The sequence below is a fragment of the Dermacentor albipictus genome, unplaced genomic scaffold (genome assembly GCF_038994185.2).
Source record: "Dermacentor albipictus isolate Rhodes 1998 colony unplaced genomic scaffold, USDA_Dalb.pri_finalv2 scaffold_14, whole genome shotgun sequence".
Classification (NCBI taxonomy): domain Eukaryota; kingdom Metazoa; phylum Arthropoda; class Arachnida; order Ixodida; family Ixodidae; genus Dermacentor; species Dermacentor albipictus.
Window position 1 is genome coordinate 5,498,431 of NW_027225568.1, and position 18,004 is coordinate 5,516,434.

The following is an 18,004-nucleotide window of genomic DNA, read 5'->3' on the forward strand; positions in this document are numbered from 1 at the left end:
TTGACTTCGTCGCTAAGAATTCAGTGTGTATTATGAAAACCTGGATCTGTGAAATAGTTGTTCAATGTTTTGGAAACTTAATACTTTGTTCACCTTGCGCTGCATCCTTATCACACCTCTTTAAGTAGTCTTCGTACGCGTACAAGATACGTGTGGGAAGGAATCTTCTGTCGAAACGATGAAACTTTGGAATGAGTTAGGCCGGGATACCTGTACTGCTGCTTTCATGAAGCAGCGTCCTAGCTTTTGTTACTGTGTTCCTTTATGTTCTGGTGGCGTCTAGTGGCCCAGTTGTCTAAAGGTGCTATACCAACTAGTGAACATTCCCTGTAGTGCTGCTAGTGCTCCTGAGGGGACATGAGCACATCCCCTCATATCAACGTTGGCGTGTTCTTTTGCAGAGGCAGCCGACGGTGGTAGACATCTGCTGTTGTGATCAGTTACGTGCAAGGCCATTGCGCGCTCTTCTTCGAGGCAGTCTTGGTTGCTGTCACTGCTGTAAGCCACCATCACCATGTACACACACACACACACACACACACACACACACACACACACACACACACACACACGCGCGCGCACACGCACACGCACACACACGCACGCACGCACGCACGCACGCACACACGCACGCACACACATACACACACATACACACACACATGCACACACACACACACACACACACATATATATATATACATATATTACTCTTTTTAAGATACCTTTACGGTGTTTCTTCAGATTGTTCCGTTGTCTTCCTCTTGCAACCTTAATATGCGATAGTGCACTAAACCTGCATGTTTACCCGCGTGTTCATGGCACCAAAGTCCGGTAATTACGGGAGGCAACTAAGCGATTGCAAAGGGCGTGTAACTCATCATTTTTTCACTATCGCATACTACAGTGACATTTTCACGAATGCCTGTCGAAGTGTAGAGTTTATGCAGCATTTTCTGTTTAGTGACCGTACACCAGGAGTGCTTAAAAATAAAAAAGGCAGCAAGTTCATTTCAGTGCGGAAAATGCATTGTGACAACGTGTACTGCCGAGCAGTTCACCCGCTTGCTGACCGGCGTATAGATAAACTGTCCAGCTTTTCAACTGTTTCTGTCAACAAGCAGCTCACTTGTTAGTTTGACTGCTTGCGTAGACGGTGCGTCATCGTAAGCTCGGTTAGTGCGTCTGCTGTGGCGATCAGTCACGTGTGGCACCGTCACGTGCTTGTCAGCTGAGCGGTCATCGCTGGGTACTCTCTGTCACCAGTGGTGCATTTGTAGCTTGGAGCGTCATTCGTAAACTTGCGACACTAATTTTTCGCACTGTTCTCAATACTTCGAGACAGCATCAACACGCGGACACTATTTTCGCTTCATTTAAGGCTTCGAACGGTATTATTGTCTTCAGTGGTAAAAAGTAAAAAAAACCTGACTTCATCATCATTGCTGTGGCAGTTTGCTTATTGTCTATTTACCACCTACAAACTTTTCTGCTTTCGAACGCGGCACATGGCTTCCTTTCGGGCACAAAATGTGCAAGGTACGAGTTGTACAAATAAAAAAAAATTGTGCTTACCTTGAAAAGCTCGAGTAAGAATCACTGATTCTATCCGATCAGTACGGACCGATACGAAACGCAACGAAATTATACATTTGTCATTAGAAAGGGTCGAGGAAAACGACGAAGCCAGACCAGAATGGACAACTGATTGGGCTTTATCTGTAAATATATATGCAATGCAGAACGTGTGTAATAAACAAATTTTCGGTCTACCATTGGCACCAAAGGGCACCTTTTGTTTCCTTTAATCAAGAACGAGAAAAGGTATTTGTTTTGTTCTGTATTATATTCGGCAAATTTACATCCCATGTGGGGTGTGTGCGTATACTTGAAACATTCAGTTTAGAGAACCGAACAATTTCCTATTGAGAATTTGGTCCTCCAGTAAAATCGTTTGTATTCAGAAATCAGGATATGTTTTTCAGTTCCCGAATGCATAGGTCACGTCGTCCACTGTGCACGATATAACATCAAATCGAAGTTAGAACTGTGATTATCATCCAATGAACATTGGACATGAACATTGGACATAAGATACTACAGCACGACGCTGTACCTGATAAACCTACAACTTGCCGTGAGAATCGCAGTGAATCGCAATGAAATTGTGATTAGACGTGGTATTTGTCCGGTGGTATATTCTTCCGTAAAATGGAGCGCCTCCGTCCATTCTTGAGATAAAGCCCCAATATGTTTCGTTGCCACGCAACGTCATGGAACAGTAGCAGAGTCTACGCAGACCTTTCGAACTTGAAAAAATTTGTTTTTCTTCGCTTTGTCATTGCCACGGCTAAAATGCATTAAGACTTTAGGCCGCGAGGGTATACACAGATGTGAATAGGACCACAGTCCTGCCTTTATATACTTTACGATATTTTATGGCTGCGTATACTCTGAAGACCGCCGAGCTCGCGAGAAACGTTGCGTTTTAACAAAGCTTGCGTTATAATCTACAGTGGAATGAAAATTTGAAACGTTGTAAAAGCAGGATGGGTAAATTGTAATTACGAAGAATATACCGTATTCGCAAGCTACTGGAAAGATATTCGATATTCGATTCGAATTTGCTACTAGCACTATTAGCTTCGTATTTGATTTAGTCTCAAGCACTGCTTATCGAACACCCCTGCGTCCGACTGCAAACCTTCCTTTGCAAGCACTTCTGCTTTTGACAGGATCTAGCAGCCTACTCGGAGAGCCCTCGCCAGCCGACTGCTGTGGGCCAAGACACAGTGCCTTCATCATTCTGGCCTACGGATGTATCGCCATTTTTATGGACACGGTAAGAATCGTCCGGTTCTCATCTTTCGAATGTACGCAACGGTGTGTGCACTGGAACAGCTTGCGCAATTAGAACGAAAATCTTGAGAGGAAGCTTTTAGATCCTCGGAAAGTACGATTAGACCATTTCAATGCAAGCAAAACGCAGAAATGCTTTTATGAGACACTCGGTGAAGCGATTTGGTGCATTCTAGCGAAATCATAATTTTTCTTTCTTTTGCAAGTCATTCACGTGACACTAAACTATCGTTATCGCTTGATACTTAGACACACATACTTAGCCTTATTTGCTGTAGTGCATCGGACAGCTCAAACGTCCAAATCCGAAACAGATCCAAATATATCATTCGTAAGCAGGGGTGCTTTTATGTGTTTTTACGCCTGCATTCTGGACATCGTGATATTCGTCATATTGTGAATATTGTCGTTATTCTGAGAAGATTGCTACAACCTCTGTGATTGGTTCGAAAGGCCGAGATTAAGAAATTTGTCGGTATTGCGTAATTTGACGAAGTTCATCGTAATGCACCGGGAGGAATATTGGAACTCTCGATTGAGAAAAGTGAGACGCATTTACTCTGCATTGAGCTGGCAGCGCAGCGTTCCTATTGGTTACTAAAATTTTAATACGCTAAAGTCATCAAAAGGTTATGTGAACTTCTTGAGCTTGTCCAAAATAAATTTGATTGTGTACCCGTATTCTCGCTTGCTCGGAGCAATGCTGTAGATAGCTTTTAGTACCAATGCACTGAAAATGTTGCCCTGTGGGTCTATAGTTTCGTAACGTCAAAGAAAGCGCCGTGTGCTCCCAGGGCGCGTTTCCGTTTCCGGCAAAATTCATTGCCGGCAAAATTCAAGTGAGAACTCTGATACTAATGTCTATGGAAACTTCAAGCATGGCGATCACGCCAGGAAGAAAATGATGGTGTTTCCTGGACTTAATTCTTGCGATTTCAGTTTGTAAATTTTCAGCAAGAAATTGAGTCTAAAGGGGCTCTGAACCACCTCAAGGCTTGGTGAAATAACATGCTCCGCGGGTAGCATGCGCTGCTGTGAACATCTCAGCCAAGTTTTGCTGTCGTACAAGGTGCGTGGAGCTTGCAAGTGGATCGCACAGTCGTTTCTCTCAAACGATCTTTTTTCAACAGAACACCCTGTCCTCAGTCTTTTAGACGCACTATTTCCTCATCGGATGCACCATTAGGTCATTAGGTCACCTTAGGCGTCTGTTATTGGCCAGTAGCTGACATCAAGCTGCGGTCGGCTACAAGGCGTAGATACCGCGGCCGCCACCGGGTGCTGCCACGAGTCCACTGGCTGAGCGCACTGCGGCTCGCTGAGGACAACCACGTTTGGGTTACGTTTAGCGCGTCTTAGACACCAAAGGAGAAGTCGTGACGTCTACGTTGACATACAAAACAAACTTTGCACTGCGCTCCACGCTGACATTTAGAAGGCGGAGCGCTGTGGGCATGCCCCATTGCACCGTAGTCTTCACAATGCACGGCATTGAAGCACGAACAGGAGCACAGTGGAGGCCGTCTTTGATTGACAATAGCTCCGCTTCTGCTGAAAGTATTGAGGTACTTTTTGCGGCAAATTTGCGTCATCGCTGCGTACTCTCTGTCACCAGTGGTGCATTTGTAGCTTGGAGCGTCATTCGTAAACTTGCGACACTAATTTTTCGCACTGTTCTCAATACTTCGAGACAGCATCAACACGCGGACACTATTTTCGCTAAATTTAAGGCTTCGAACGGTATTATTGTCTTCAGTGGTAAAAAGTAAAAAACTCTGACTTGATCATCATTGCTGTGGCAGTTTGCTTATTGTCTATTTACCACCTACAAACTATTCTGCTTTCGAACGCGGCACATGGCTTCCTTTCGGGCACAAAATGTGCAAGGTACGAGTTGTACAAATAAAAAAAAATTGTGCTTACCTTGAAAAGCTCGAGTAAGAATCACTGATTCTCTCCGATCAGTACGGACCGATTCGAAACGCAACGAAATTATACATTTGTCATTACAAAGGGTCGAGGAAAACGACGAAGCCAGACCAGAATGGACAACTGATTGGGCTTTATCTGTAAATATATATGCAATGCAGAACGTGTGTAATAAACAAATTTTCGGTCTACCATTGGCACCAAAGGGCACCTTTTGTTTCCTTTAATCAAGAACGAGAAAAGGTATTTGTTTTGTTCTGTATTATATTCGGCAAATTTGCATCCCGTGTGGGGTGTGTGCGTATACTTGAAACATTCAGTTTAGAGAACCGAACAATTTCCTATTGAGAATTTGGTCCTCCAGTAAAATGGTTTGTATTGTCACGTGGTAGTGACGGTAAAGAGAGAACACAGTAGCAGTACTGTGAAAGACAAAACTAGCTTTTATTTGGCGAACCTGTGCCCACAAAACAGGCTACACTTAAAGCACAACGATAGCGGCGAACACAGTCGGCGATCGTCGAAAAATCTGATCAGCGGGTCAAGCGCGTCGGCTTTTATAGAGCACTCGTCGAATGTTCCAGACTAATCGTTCGGACCCGCGTGCCTTCCACAAAGTTCTACACCATTCGCGTTACGCGATGAAATCAGATAAAACAAGGTTCGGCGACAACAGACAGCCGGGTAGAAGCATCGATAACTTTCCAGAAACATCGGATACATTCAGGCGCATCCCTCGCTGTGCGATTACATTTGTTAAGCGGCGAAACGTGGTCGCCCGTTAAAGATAAGTACACGTGTCAATACCCCCCTCTTAAAAAGCATCGACCCGATGCTACATACAAGCGAAATAAAAATACCCGTAGCAAAGAAAACAACAACAAAAAAATAAGGAATTTCGTCAACGTCCGTAAAAGGGTTTAAGGCGCACCACGTGGTCTACTTCAGATCGTGCGCGGCGCCGCTGTGAATGCGAAATTCCGTCTGGCACGACCTCATAGTCCAGAGCGCCAATACGTCGGATGACCTTGTTGGGTCCGAAATAGCGTCGGAGTAGTTTCTCACTGAGTCCTCGTCGGCGTATCGGTGTCCAAACCCAAACACGGTCGCCGGGCTGGTACTCAACAAAGCGTCGTCGGAGGTTGTAGTGTCGGCTGTCGGTCCTCTGTTGGTTCTTGATCCGTAGGCGGGCGAGCTGTCGGGCTTCTTCGGCGCGCTGGAGATAGCTAGCGACGTCAATATTCTCTTCGTCAGTGACGTGGGGCAGCATGGCGTCGAGCGTCGTCGTCGGGTTCCTGCCGTAAACCAGCTTAAACGGCGTGATCTGTGTTGTTTCTTGCACCGCCGTGTTGTAAGCGAATGTTACGTACGGCAGGACGGCATCCCACGTCTTGTGTTCGACGTCGACGTACATCGCTAGCATGTCGGCGAGGGTCTTATTCAGCCGTTCCGTAAGACCATTCGTCTGCGGGTGGTAGGCCGTGGTCCTCCTGTGCCTTGTCTGACTGTATTTCAGAATGGCTTGGGTGAGCTCCGCTGTAAAGGCCGTTCCTCTGTCGGTGATGAGGACTTCTGGGGCGCCATGTCGAAGCAGGATGTTTTCGACAAAGAATTTCGCCACTTCGGCTGCGCTACCTTTCGGCAGTGCTTTAGTTTCAGCGAAGCGGGTGAGGTAGTCTGTCGCCACGACGATCCACTTATTTCCGGTTGTTGACGTCGGAAAGGGTCCCAGCAAGTCCATCCCGATCTGCTGGAATGGTCGGCAAGGAGGCTCGATTGGCTGTAGTAATCCGGCTGGCCTTGTCGGCGGTGTGTTGCGTCGCTGACAGTCTCGGCATGTTCTGACATAACGGGCGACGTCGGCGGTCAGGCGCGGCCCATAATACTTTTCTTGTATCCTCGATAGTGTCCGGGAAAACCGAGGTGTCCAGCGGTCGGATCGTCATGTAGGGCGTGCAATACTTCTCGACGAAGTCCTGACGGGACAACAAGAAGGTAGTTTGCGCGGACTGGTGAAAAGTTCTTCTTCACGAGTAGATTGTTTCGAAGCGTGAAGGAAGATAATCCGCGCTTAAATGCCCTGGGGACAACGTCGGTGTGCCCTTCCAAATATTCCACCCGGCCTTTTAGCTCCGGGTCTGCCCGTTGCTGTTCAGCGAAGTCTTCCGCGCTTATCATGCCAAGGAAGGCGTCGTCATCTTCGTCATCTTGCGGCGGCGGGTCAATGGGGGCGCGTGATAGGCAATCGGCATCGGAGTGTTTTCGTCCGGACTTGTAGGTTACAGTGATGTCGTATTCTTGTAGTCTGAGGCTCCACCGCGCCAGTCGTCCTGAAGGATCCTTTATACTCGCTAGCCAACACAACGCGTGATGGTCACTGACGACTTTGAATGGCCTGCCATAAAGATAAGGGCGAAATTTAGCTGTAGCCCAAACGATGGCAAGGCATTCCTTTTCGGTCGTAGAATAGTTGCTTTCCGCTTTTGACAGCGACCGGCTAGCGTAAGAGATCACCTCTTCGACTCCGTTTTTCCTTTGGACTAGAACGGCACCGAGGCCTAGGCTACTGGCGTCAGTATGGATTTCTGTATCGGCGTACTCGTCGAAGTGCGCAAGTACTGGCGGCGACTGCATGCGTCGTTTGAGTTCTTCAAATGCGTCGGCCTGCGGCGTTTCCCACTTGAACTCAACATCACATTTAGTTAGACGTGTCAACGGCTCGGCGATGCGTGAAAAGTCCTTGACAAAGCGCCTGTAGTAGGCACACATGCCAAGGAATCTACGCACTGCCTTCTTGTCAGTGGGCTGCGGGAACTTTGCGATGGCAGCTGTTTTCTGGGGGTCGGGGCGTACTCCGGATTTACTGATGACGTGGCCTAGGAACAGAAGCTCGTCGTAAGCGAAGCGGCATTTTTCTGGCTTCAGAGTGAGCCCTGACGACTTGATGGCCTCTAGTACTGTGGCAAGCCGCCTAAGGTGGTCGTCGAAATTTCCGGCGAATACAACGACGTCATCCAAGTAAACGAGACAGGTCTGCCATTTCAATCCCGCTAAAACCGTGTCCATCACGCGCTGGAACGTTGCAGGCGCCGAGCACAGTCCAAATGGCATAACCTTGAACTCGTAGAGGCCGTCTGGGGTGATGAAGGCGGTCTTTTCGCGATCTCTTTCGTCGACTTCTATTTGCCAATAGCCAGACTTGAGGTCCATCGAGGAGAAGTACCTAGCGTTGCAGAGCCGATCCAATGCGTCGTCTATCCATGGAAGGGGGTATACGTCCTTCTTCGTGATCTTGTTCAGACGACGATAATCGATGCAGAAACGTAGGGTTCCGTCCTTTTTCTTCACCAGCACAACAGGGGATGCCCACGGGCTTTTCGACGGCTGGATGATGTCGTCGCGCAGCATTTCGTCGACTTGTTCTCTTATAGCTTCGCGTTCTCGCGGCGAAACTCGGTAAGGGCTCTGGCGGAGTGGTCGAGTGTACTCCTCGGTGATTATGCGATGCTTGGCGACTGGTGTTTGTCGAATCCTCGATGTCGTCGAAAAGCAGCCTTTGTATCGTCGGAGCAGACTTCTGAGCTGCTGTAGCTTAATCACTGGGAGACTTGGATTAATGTCATAGTCTGGTTCGGGAACCATGGTCGTTGGGCTACATGCGGCGGAATCCGAGAGGACAAACGCATTACTGGTTTCCACAATTTCTTCGATGTACGCGATCGTCGTGCCCTTGTTGATGTGCTTGAACTCCTGGCTGAAGTTTGTCAGCAACACTTCAGTTTTCCCTCCATGCAGTCGAGCGATCCCTCTTGCGACGCAAATTTCACGGTCTAGCAGTAGACGTTGGTCACCCTCGATGACGCCTTCTACGTCGGCAGGCGTTTTGGTGCCTACGGAAATGACAATGCTGGAGCGAGGCGGGATGCTGACTTGACTTTCGAGCACACTTAAGGCACGGTGACTACTAGAGCTCTCCGGTGGTATCGCTCGATCTTCCGACAGCGTTATGGATTTCGACTTCAGGTCAATGATTGCGCCGTGTTGGTTCAGGAAGTCCATGCCGAGAATGACGTCTCGCGAACACTGTTGCAGGATAACGAAGGTGGCAGGGTAAGTACGGTCATGAACGGTAATTCTTGCCGTGCAGATTCCAGTCGGCGTAATGAGGTGTCCTCCAGCGGTCCGAATTTGGGGACCCTCCCTACTAGAAAATCCTATTTGTTTTCAAACGGGTTTCATCAAATAGGGTTATGGAACGGGACCCCGTTTGATCCTGTTCAGTCCTGACCCGTTTAAATCCCGTTTGTTCCTGTTGAAACCTGACCCGTTTAAATCCTGTTTAAACTTGACCCGTTTAAATCCTGTTTAATCCTGACCCGTTTAAATCCTGTTTAATCCTGACCCGTTTAATACCGTTTAATCCTGACCCGTTTAATCCCGTCCTATCTAACCCAGACCTGTTTGCCCCTGTTCAGACCTATTTTTTGCTACATTCATACCAGGTCCTTTCAGAATGGATTGATGTTGCTTAATATAATTTACTCTTTACACCTATTTTGTACACTTGTGTATTTGCGATCACCATTGAAGAAAAGTAGATCTGCATTAGGTTCGCAACAAGAACGCCACTTTCATATGTAGGTTTGCCTGGTACATTGCTTGATACGAAGATGAACACAATTTTCGGCATAAATTGATTAGCACTACCAACACCGATGTGATAAATCATGAACAAGTTTTGTATGACCCACGGGTACGTTCTCTATGTATGACCTACAAGAAAATGCACCCTGAAGAAGACTGTACCTCATTTTCATATTTACTACAAGTATGCAAATGTAATTCTTGCAAGTTTAGTATATGTTTGATTACTTGTACTCGTCTTAATGCAGTGATTTTTGCTGTAATGGTTTGTTCACAAATCCACAGTATAGCGTAATTTTGGGGTGAAAAATGTCAGGCAAAGTATTGGCATGTACTTGTAAGTGAAAAAGACAAGTATACTTTACGTAGGTATTTCTGTACACCCACTTGAGCTTTCATTAAGCCTGAAGTCCTCCGGCTTAAATAAAAGCATGTCATAAATGTCCCAAGCACTGTTTATTGGACCTTCTAACGGTATTTCGATGCATCCAGTCTGCCGAGAGAAGACCGCTGGAGTGGGTTGCTTGGGTGAGAGCGAGCAGGCCACCTGAAAAAGTAAAGCCAATAATTTATCTTGACTCATGCAACAGGTTAGCACATAGGCAAATTCGCCTATGTTTTCACAGATAAGAAAGGTTCAGCATTCCGGTCATAGAAGATAATGAATAAATCTTATTGAAAAATATGTGGTTTCATGCACTGCCTATGTTTCAAGGGAACATGGATTACTGTGGGAGAATAAGCTGTCATAATTAGCAGGCGATTGAAGCAAGTCTTATAGGAAAAAGATGGACACATCGTTTGATTAACAATAATTACTAGTATTGAAGCAACAGAATACAAACATGAAATACCTTTAAAAACAACATCGACAGGTTGAGATCATAAATTATTCAGAAACTAAACCCTTCTGCCAGCAAAATACCGTAGTGTACTGGCTTTGACATTGCGCTGCTCAGGCAGAGGGCACGGGATTGAATCCCGGCCACAATGGCGGCATTTAGATGGCAGGGAAATGCCAAAACCCCTATGTAGGGTCTATTGGGTACACGTTAAAGGAGACTAGGTATCCTGCCAACTTGAAGTTATAAAAACTGGGGTAAATTTCGAGATAAGCAAACTTACAAAAGTACAAGGCCCTGGCCATGCGAAGACCGTATAAAGCCTTTTAAGGTAGGTGCCAGCAGCCGCTAAATTTCTAGCAAAAGCCAAATATAGCAGAAGCGGTATTTTTCCGTAGATCACTTTTGCAAGGTATTTTACAATTTGACACCCTACATGTTGGGCATCTACGGGCAACAGCAATTCTGGCACAGATCATAGCAAACACTGTTGCACCTAGGTATACATAGACACATAGGTATAGGTACAGTCGCCGACTGATTTTCCGGACATGATTACTTGGTCTGCTTCACGGCACTGCCATTCTCCCCATGGACCATAATGTATAACAACTTCCGAATATTCGGACGCCTTGCAACCTCTCGTCTGATTTTTCAGACACTCCTTGAGCCAACTTGATCGAGAGCACCATGCACCGACTCTGACCGTTGCATGGTTCTACTTGCTGAACGCCATTTTTGTTTTGAACGGAGCCTCCTTGGTGCCCCACGAAGTGGCGCTACTGCGAATCCCTGCTCATCATCATCGTTTCTGCCTGGTTTGTAGCTACAGCAGTTCTGGTCTCAGCTTAGTATGCGATGTCAAGACAATCCAGCAACTGATTTGTTTGTTTCTTCGTGCACGACGCTGCAAGTAGGCCAGGTTTTTTGTTTGTGCAACTGATGTCGGCGTGACGATGTTTGATGAAGCAAGATGGGCCAATTCATTTCACTAATATTTAGAATAGCTACCTGTAAGCACCACCTACCTTTCAACAACATTTGCAAAGCAAAAAACCTCATCCTGAAAATCTGCACATGAAGACATCGGTAGCATCATCAGCGTGGGGCCTCAAGATAATTCGGCAAGCCAAGAAATTACTGACAGCACGAGTGCAATCATGCCAACAGGAAATCAGTGGCTGAATAATGCACCTCCTACCACTTGGTAGACAGTGCATTTTCGCAAGGCCCTAACTACGGCAGATCATTGTTCAGGAGTTCCCGAATGCACAACTCTATGCCATTTTCACGCTGACTCTAGGGAAGCACCTCTGCACAGTTGCAAGAAAAAAAGCTAGATGCCCCAAGAGAAATGAGCCCACTCAAGCAATGGAAGTTATGTTTACCTTGTCTTCCTACAACTACTCTAAACCTAGGACTGCTGTTTTGCACAAGGGAACAAACGTCAACATTGGTGCCTCGCCCAACACAAGTGGTCTGCGCCGTAGAAGGTGCCATCAGTCAGCCCACAGATTAGGCCCACACCAGTGCTGTCAGTGTGCTGTACAAATTGCAGAAGCACAGCCTACAAACTTGTCTGCCTTAGTGTGATCGCAATAATGAACGAAAACCAACGAATCAAGTTTGTTTCATGCTGAGAACAGTTGCCTCATGCTAGATTTTCCTACAATTCTTTCTAAGCACAGATAATGCGTGGTTTGTTGTGTAGGCATGTAAATAATGAAAAGGCCTGCATCACTATCTCTGAAAAAAATCATGTAAGAAAGCACGTACCAGTACACAGGTGCAGTGTCTATCACATACCATTTCATGCAGTAGAGGCTACATCGGATAAACCGGCCAATGTATAAATGACTGGCAGCGTGACCAAGCAAACTTGATGCGAGGGTCAGTTAGCAGTGGTAGTGCACTACTCTCGGTGCACATGCACCTATGTTTGAAAGCTGCTTGATCGTGACAAAATATAAAGACAAAAGCACTGGAGAGATATCTGAGGCTTTTCTTATATGTATAACGAGGAACCTAGCACTAGCTCCCCATACAGAGAATCACTAGACAGTGAGACTGCTTCTTATCATTGTAAAACAAGTGTCACACTCACCACGTGATGCGTCCTTTTCGTTTCTGTGCGAACAATATGTATTCAGATCTATTCTCCCCCTTTCACCTTTTGCACAATATTACTGTGCTAGCTATAATACTGAACTGTTAGTAGCACTCTGTCCTGTTGCCTCCTTTCTTTCCTTTTGAACTGTGTGCTAAATACGGCTTTTTTTGGTGAAAGAGTGCTACTTTAACGCATAAACTAGCGCCATGGCACTTTGCAATAAAGCACTGTTATAATTCTCTAAAAATATGTCCATGCAGAACAGTGTCAAAAGAACACCTTAAAGAAAGAACATGAGTGTGTCTATCATAAAGACCAATCCTTGCCTTTTTTCCTTAACATAATTTTCAATACTGATATTGAAGTACAAGCTCACCATATTATATCACCTTGTCAATGAAGCAAGGCACAATGGCGCCCAACTGTCGCGGGACCAACTTGGATGTGGAGATCAGCGCAGATCAGCAACATAGCATGGTCTGCTTACACTTCTTCTCCAGGTCCAGCCATATTTATAGCAGTTATAAAATAACTGAGCTTAGAATCACAAGCGAAACAATACAAAAAGTGACACTGAACAAAGCAACTTTCGTTAGGCATAAATAGGATCGAAATGCTGACATTATGCACATAAGTAACTTCACTTTGAGCAACAAAGCATGCAATTTAAGAAAGATTATATGTATGAGCTATCTATGTGAGAAAGATTAATTGAACGCCCTCTATTTGCTATACCCCTCCCCTTATGCATGGATGTCTCCCTGACTGAGTGAGCTGGGCTGATCCCAGGTATAGTGTAATTAAAGGGTGTCACTTGGTGGGCCAATCCCGATACCATTGCATGACTTGTACAATAATTTTAATGTGTATTGTAATGCTGGCCATCCTGCAGGCACTGCAACATTACAGCACCCATAAGGCTAATGGTATTACCTGATAAGGTTAACTAATAAGTGTCCCCAGAAGCATAACTCGGCATGTATACTCGAAGGCCGTTATTATAAGAGAAGCAATAGCAGAGGTGAAGCTTTATCCTGTGCCATATGCAAAATGGCCGAGCACGCCCAGCTTTTGGTTACATTCTCACTTGTGACCACTGCAACAGGCTGACTGACATGCGTAACCAGCAGTTTGTAGGACCACATTTTCATAACCTGCAATTTTTTTTTTTACATCTGAAGAGATCAGCCTCAAGCTCCATGCTGCGCTGCACTCAAGAGGCATTATAAACTGGCAACATTTCAATGCTATGCTGCATGGTTTGTTGCATGCTTTAGGAATTTAGTTATTTATTATACACATAGCTCATAGGCTCCAGTTGGAGTATTGCATGAGGTGGCAAGAAAACAAATTCTGAACTAACCAGGAGAACGTTCAACAAAACAAGTCAGACCAAAGAAAGAAAAATAACATACTCTCATAATGGGACTATGTATCTGGCAGCTAGCTTATAAAAAAGGCAATTAGGAATGTTTTACTACTGGTAGCGCTTTAGGGGATGGAATCTAGAATTCCAAGCATCATACACTTTGAAGCCACCTTTCGTGGCTTTTTGTTTTGAAGTCCTATTCTCTGTAATATTATAGAAATGAGTACCCCCTCCCAAATAAAACAAAGAAAAGCATGTAATGCACAGTAATGTAACACAATAATGTAATGCACAACAGTGAATACTTAGAAAAATGTAATTAAGAACATGGAGTCTATGTGGGCACAGATGTTAGAAGTCTACATGAAAGCATAAAAATAAAGGTGGGCGGAGCATTTATGCTTTTGTCGGGCAACCGACAGCAAGACATACAGGTAAAAGGATATGCATGCCTCACAACACAGTACCTAAAAATATGTCACAATACAGTGAGTAGGTATATCATGCTTATCTACAATAGCCCCTAATTATATTTACCTCAGAGGGGGCTACCTATGTAACTTGATCAAACTGAAGGTGGGCCAAATTCTAAATATACGATTCAAGTAGACAGAAAATGAACGTTATGAATATGGCATCTACAGCAAAAGTGTTGTACAATATCGTTGTACATTATGTCATACCTGCCAACCTGTGAACATAATATTTTGTAAAAATGCTGCACACACTAAATTCTTTGTTGGGGACATAGCACACATTATTTTAAAGCTTGCTCTCAGCACCCCCATTGTTGCATACACACACACATTATTAATAAAGGGAAAATCGCACATCCACCCACTCGTAGCAATTGCTACAAAAGAAACCCGTACGGATTCCTCCAAAGGAAAGCCTCACAGCTGAAAAAAAGAAACCGTCCAGGTCCGGGACTCAAACCCGGGACCACCGTCTTTCCGGGACAGCCACTTTGCAATCTAAGATAACCAGGCGGCTAGCAGATGGCCGGGCGAATTTGTCGCCAACATGAAGCAAAGGTAAGGGTCTGACGTAATAGTTCTGCGGAAACGCGCAAGGTGTAGAGAGGTAATTAATAAAGGGGAAAAAAATATTACGTCAAACCCTTGTCTTTGCTTCGTGTTTTCAACTAATTCAACTTCGCCCTGCCATGTGCTAGCCACCTGGTTATCTCAGATGGTAGAGTGGCTGCCTCGGAAAGGTGGCAGTCCCGGGTTCGAGTCCCGGACCAGGACGAATTTTTCTTCAACTGTGCGGCTTTCCTTTTGAGGAACACATATGGGTTTCCTTTGTAGCAAATGCTACGAGCGGGCGGATGTCTGATTTTCCCTTGAATAATTACTTCTCTCCACCTCGTGTGTTTGCGCAGAACTATTACATCACGCACACATTATCAACCATTATTTAACTTGTCGTGCAGCACAAAAAGCAGCAGCGAACTTGAAACCAGTAACTGACAACTTTGTTTTTTTTTTAGATTACAGAGCTTTCTCAGCGTGCTTGCTGCTGCCACTTTACGCTGCTTCATGAATTTATCTGACCAAACTTCCCTAAAGCAAGTGCCCCTCTGATGCTCTTGTTAGAGATATTGCATCGCTAATAATAAACCAGTACAAGTACCATTACAATTAATTTTTTACATGCATTTTAACAATGTCATGCCTTTAATCTCTCAACAGCTTTAAAACATCTTAACCAACACAACTTCATTGTCTTTCTAAAGTGACATTGAAAAAATTGTAAAATGAGCCCACATTTGTAAACCCACGAAAAATTCAGGAGAGTTTCCAAACATGGATGATACGAACAAAATCTGTAGCTCGTGTAAGTGACAGCGACTGCTTTGCACACACCTTGTCACAGCATGCATATCAGGTACTTTGCCGTGCTGTTGAGGCTGCAGAAGTGCCGCAGGTGCATATGTGGAGGTGCCTCTGGTTCACAAAATCTTGCCATCCCTAAACAATAATAAATGCTTAATTTATTGTAATCCCCGCTGAAACTGCAAACTTGTGATATAAAAAGATCACGTCATATTTTGAAAAAAGTCTCATACAACCTGTTACATGAAGCTGCAACTGGTTGTGCAAATATCTGACCGTAACATCACAGGCGGTTAAATAACACGTAAATCGAACTGTAGCAAACATGAATCTACTATGAAAAGGTTCACACAAACGTACAGCTGTATAACGTGAAATGTGAATTGTACTATCAAAAAATTCCTTAGGACATGAAAAGCATTCCAAAACCTAATTTGTTTATGCGGCGCAACAAAGCACTGCTCCCAAAGGACGATGCGCTCAAAATTACAACAGACCACCTCTGTTTCTGGAGAGACAATACAGAAAAGAGAAAGATTTTTCGATTAAAAAGAAACATTGCTTTTGTAATTTCGGCTTCTCTGCAAGATCGGAACCCTTTACAAGTACACGAAAACACACAGGACACTAATACACGTCATCTGACGACACTCTATAAACAGAAGAATTTCCATACAAGCTGAAAATCTGGCCATGCGTCGACGAAGAAATCGGGTGCTATCTCGCGCAGCTGTTAGCTGTGAAGACGACACATCGACGTACTACTTCTGGAAATGCCTATACCATTTCTCAATGAAAAATTATGCACACAAACAGTAACTTTCTTTGCTTGAATTTTTGTGCCCATTTAGATCAAAGAACCACCCGCGCTAGCGTGCTTCATAGGTGAAAGTAAATAAACCACAGATAGAGCTGTTGGTAACATGAATACGTTTTAGGGCAATTTCCATGGAACTTTTTGCTAAATGTGCACTGCGACATGAAGAACAACCATTTGAAAAGCACATTTATAATTCTTGCTGCTTTACTCATTCGGATTCGGCTGTTGTACGGATCTTGCGATACGTACAAGAACGCACACTTCACGAACCATAGACAGGAAGAATGCGCGCAAGCGCCGGACTTACCTTTCTAGGCGTACTCGGAAAACGCTCCTTTTAGCGTCACAGGTGCCGCGGCATCGACTGCACCAACGGTCCTTCCGGCGCACACACTGTTGAATTGCGGATCAACTACAGGACGTAAGAGCACAATTTTCACCAAATTCTTCCGTACAGTGTGATATGATGCGAGAATGCCAGAGGAGGAGATCCTTTTCGTGAGCCCGGAACAAAGAAAGTGGCGAAGGCTCATACCTTCGACATCGGCGCACCACACGAAGGATACTGCGGGCTACATTACGCGGTCCCAGGGGTTTTGTGATTCTCAATGAATACAAAATGCACCACAATTACTCTCGGCACAGCGTACACACAATTAAACAACTGCATCGGACGGCGTCAATGCAGCGCGCACTCACATGTAGCTAAGGCTGAAGATGGCAAAATAATATCACCTGCAACTTTACCGGCGCTACCTGTGCTGCCATCTGTAGGCCGCCACCGAAAGCGACCGTGCTTTCGGTGATCTCATAGATGGTGACGGCGTTGTATTTCGATGTTATGCGAGTCGTACAGCGTCTTGTACGACGTGTTTCAGCAACGTTGCTTTTAATAGAAAGGACGGCAATGTGCGTATACGCCGTATAGACGTCTCACCCACTTGAATAACACAACAGGAAATTTTCAGTCTGTCGTATTTTGGGACGTTGTGACTGTCGTTCTGTTCTCTGTAGTGTGACGGCTTGTAGTCGAAAATTCTGTAGCTTCTGATCAATATATTTGATTAAAAATTGACAGAGACCTCTTTAAGGATAAGAAAAATTATTAATACAAAAAAAAGAAAGTAGAAAAAAAAAGCTTTCGCGCAGGATTCGAACTGCGGACCTCACGATTCCGAGACAAGCATCTTACCACCGCACCACGCCAAACACGCCCACACTTCAACTAGGTTAGCAATATAAATCTCTTTCTGGGTTGCTGTTTCATTTACATTTTAAAAGCCAAGATGCGCTTTCACTTCACCGGTCGCGTCAACTGCCGTATCTCTATATGCGCAAAAGTGTTGTTACCATCGACAGGTACATCGTGGAATGCTAGAACATCAATTTTGCTGTAACGATATCCATATTTAATAAGAAATTCAGAAATAGACAACGGTGACCGGTGACACTGAAGGTTTTTACTGCTAATTTCGACAGTTGTCTCTTGCTCTTTACACTTTTGAGCTCGCATATAATTCGTGCGTTCAATGCAAAATAGCTACATAAACACTCGTGGGTGAGTCTTGATCCGGACAGTATACTGGCTTCTCA

General features: G+C 44.9%; 1 protein-coding gene and 1 long non-coding RNA gene across 2 annotated transcripts in view; one reads left to right on the forward strand and one right to left on the reverse strand.

Annotated features, from left to right (window-relative positions):
• LOC139051707 (uncharacterized) overlaps positions 1-18,004 on the forward strand; it is a 133,879-nt gene that overhangs the window by 15,593 nt on the left and 100,282 nt on the right. Inside the window, exons 4-5 of the mRNA XM_070528674.1 lie at positions 402-498; positions 2,736-2,842. The gene's annotated coding sequence lies outside the window, so the exon portion shown is untranslated. The remainder of the gene's footprint in view (positions 1-401; positions 499-2,735; positions 2,843-18,004) is intronic.
• Positions 9,709-17,122, reverse strand: LOC139051741 (uncharacterized). The gene is made up of 4 exons (XR_011509519.1): positions 16,719-17,122; positions 15,622-15,726; positions 12,761-12,875; positions 9,709-9,979 (listed from the first exon to the last, which is right to left on the reverse strand). It is a non-coding gene; the product is annotated as an uncharacterized lncRNA (long non-coding RNA).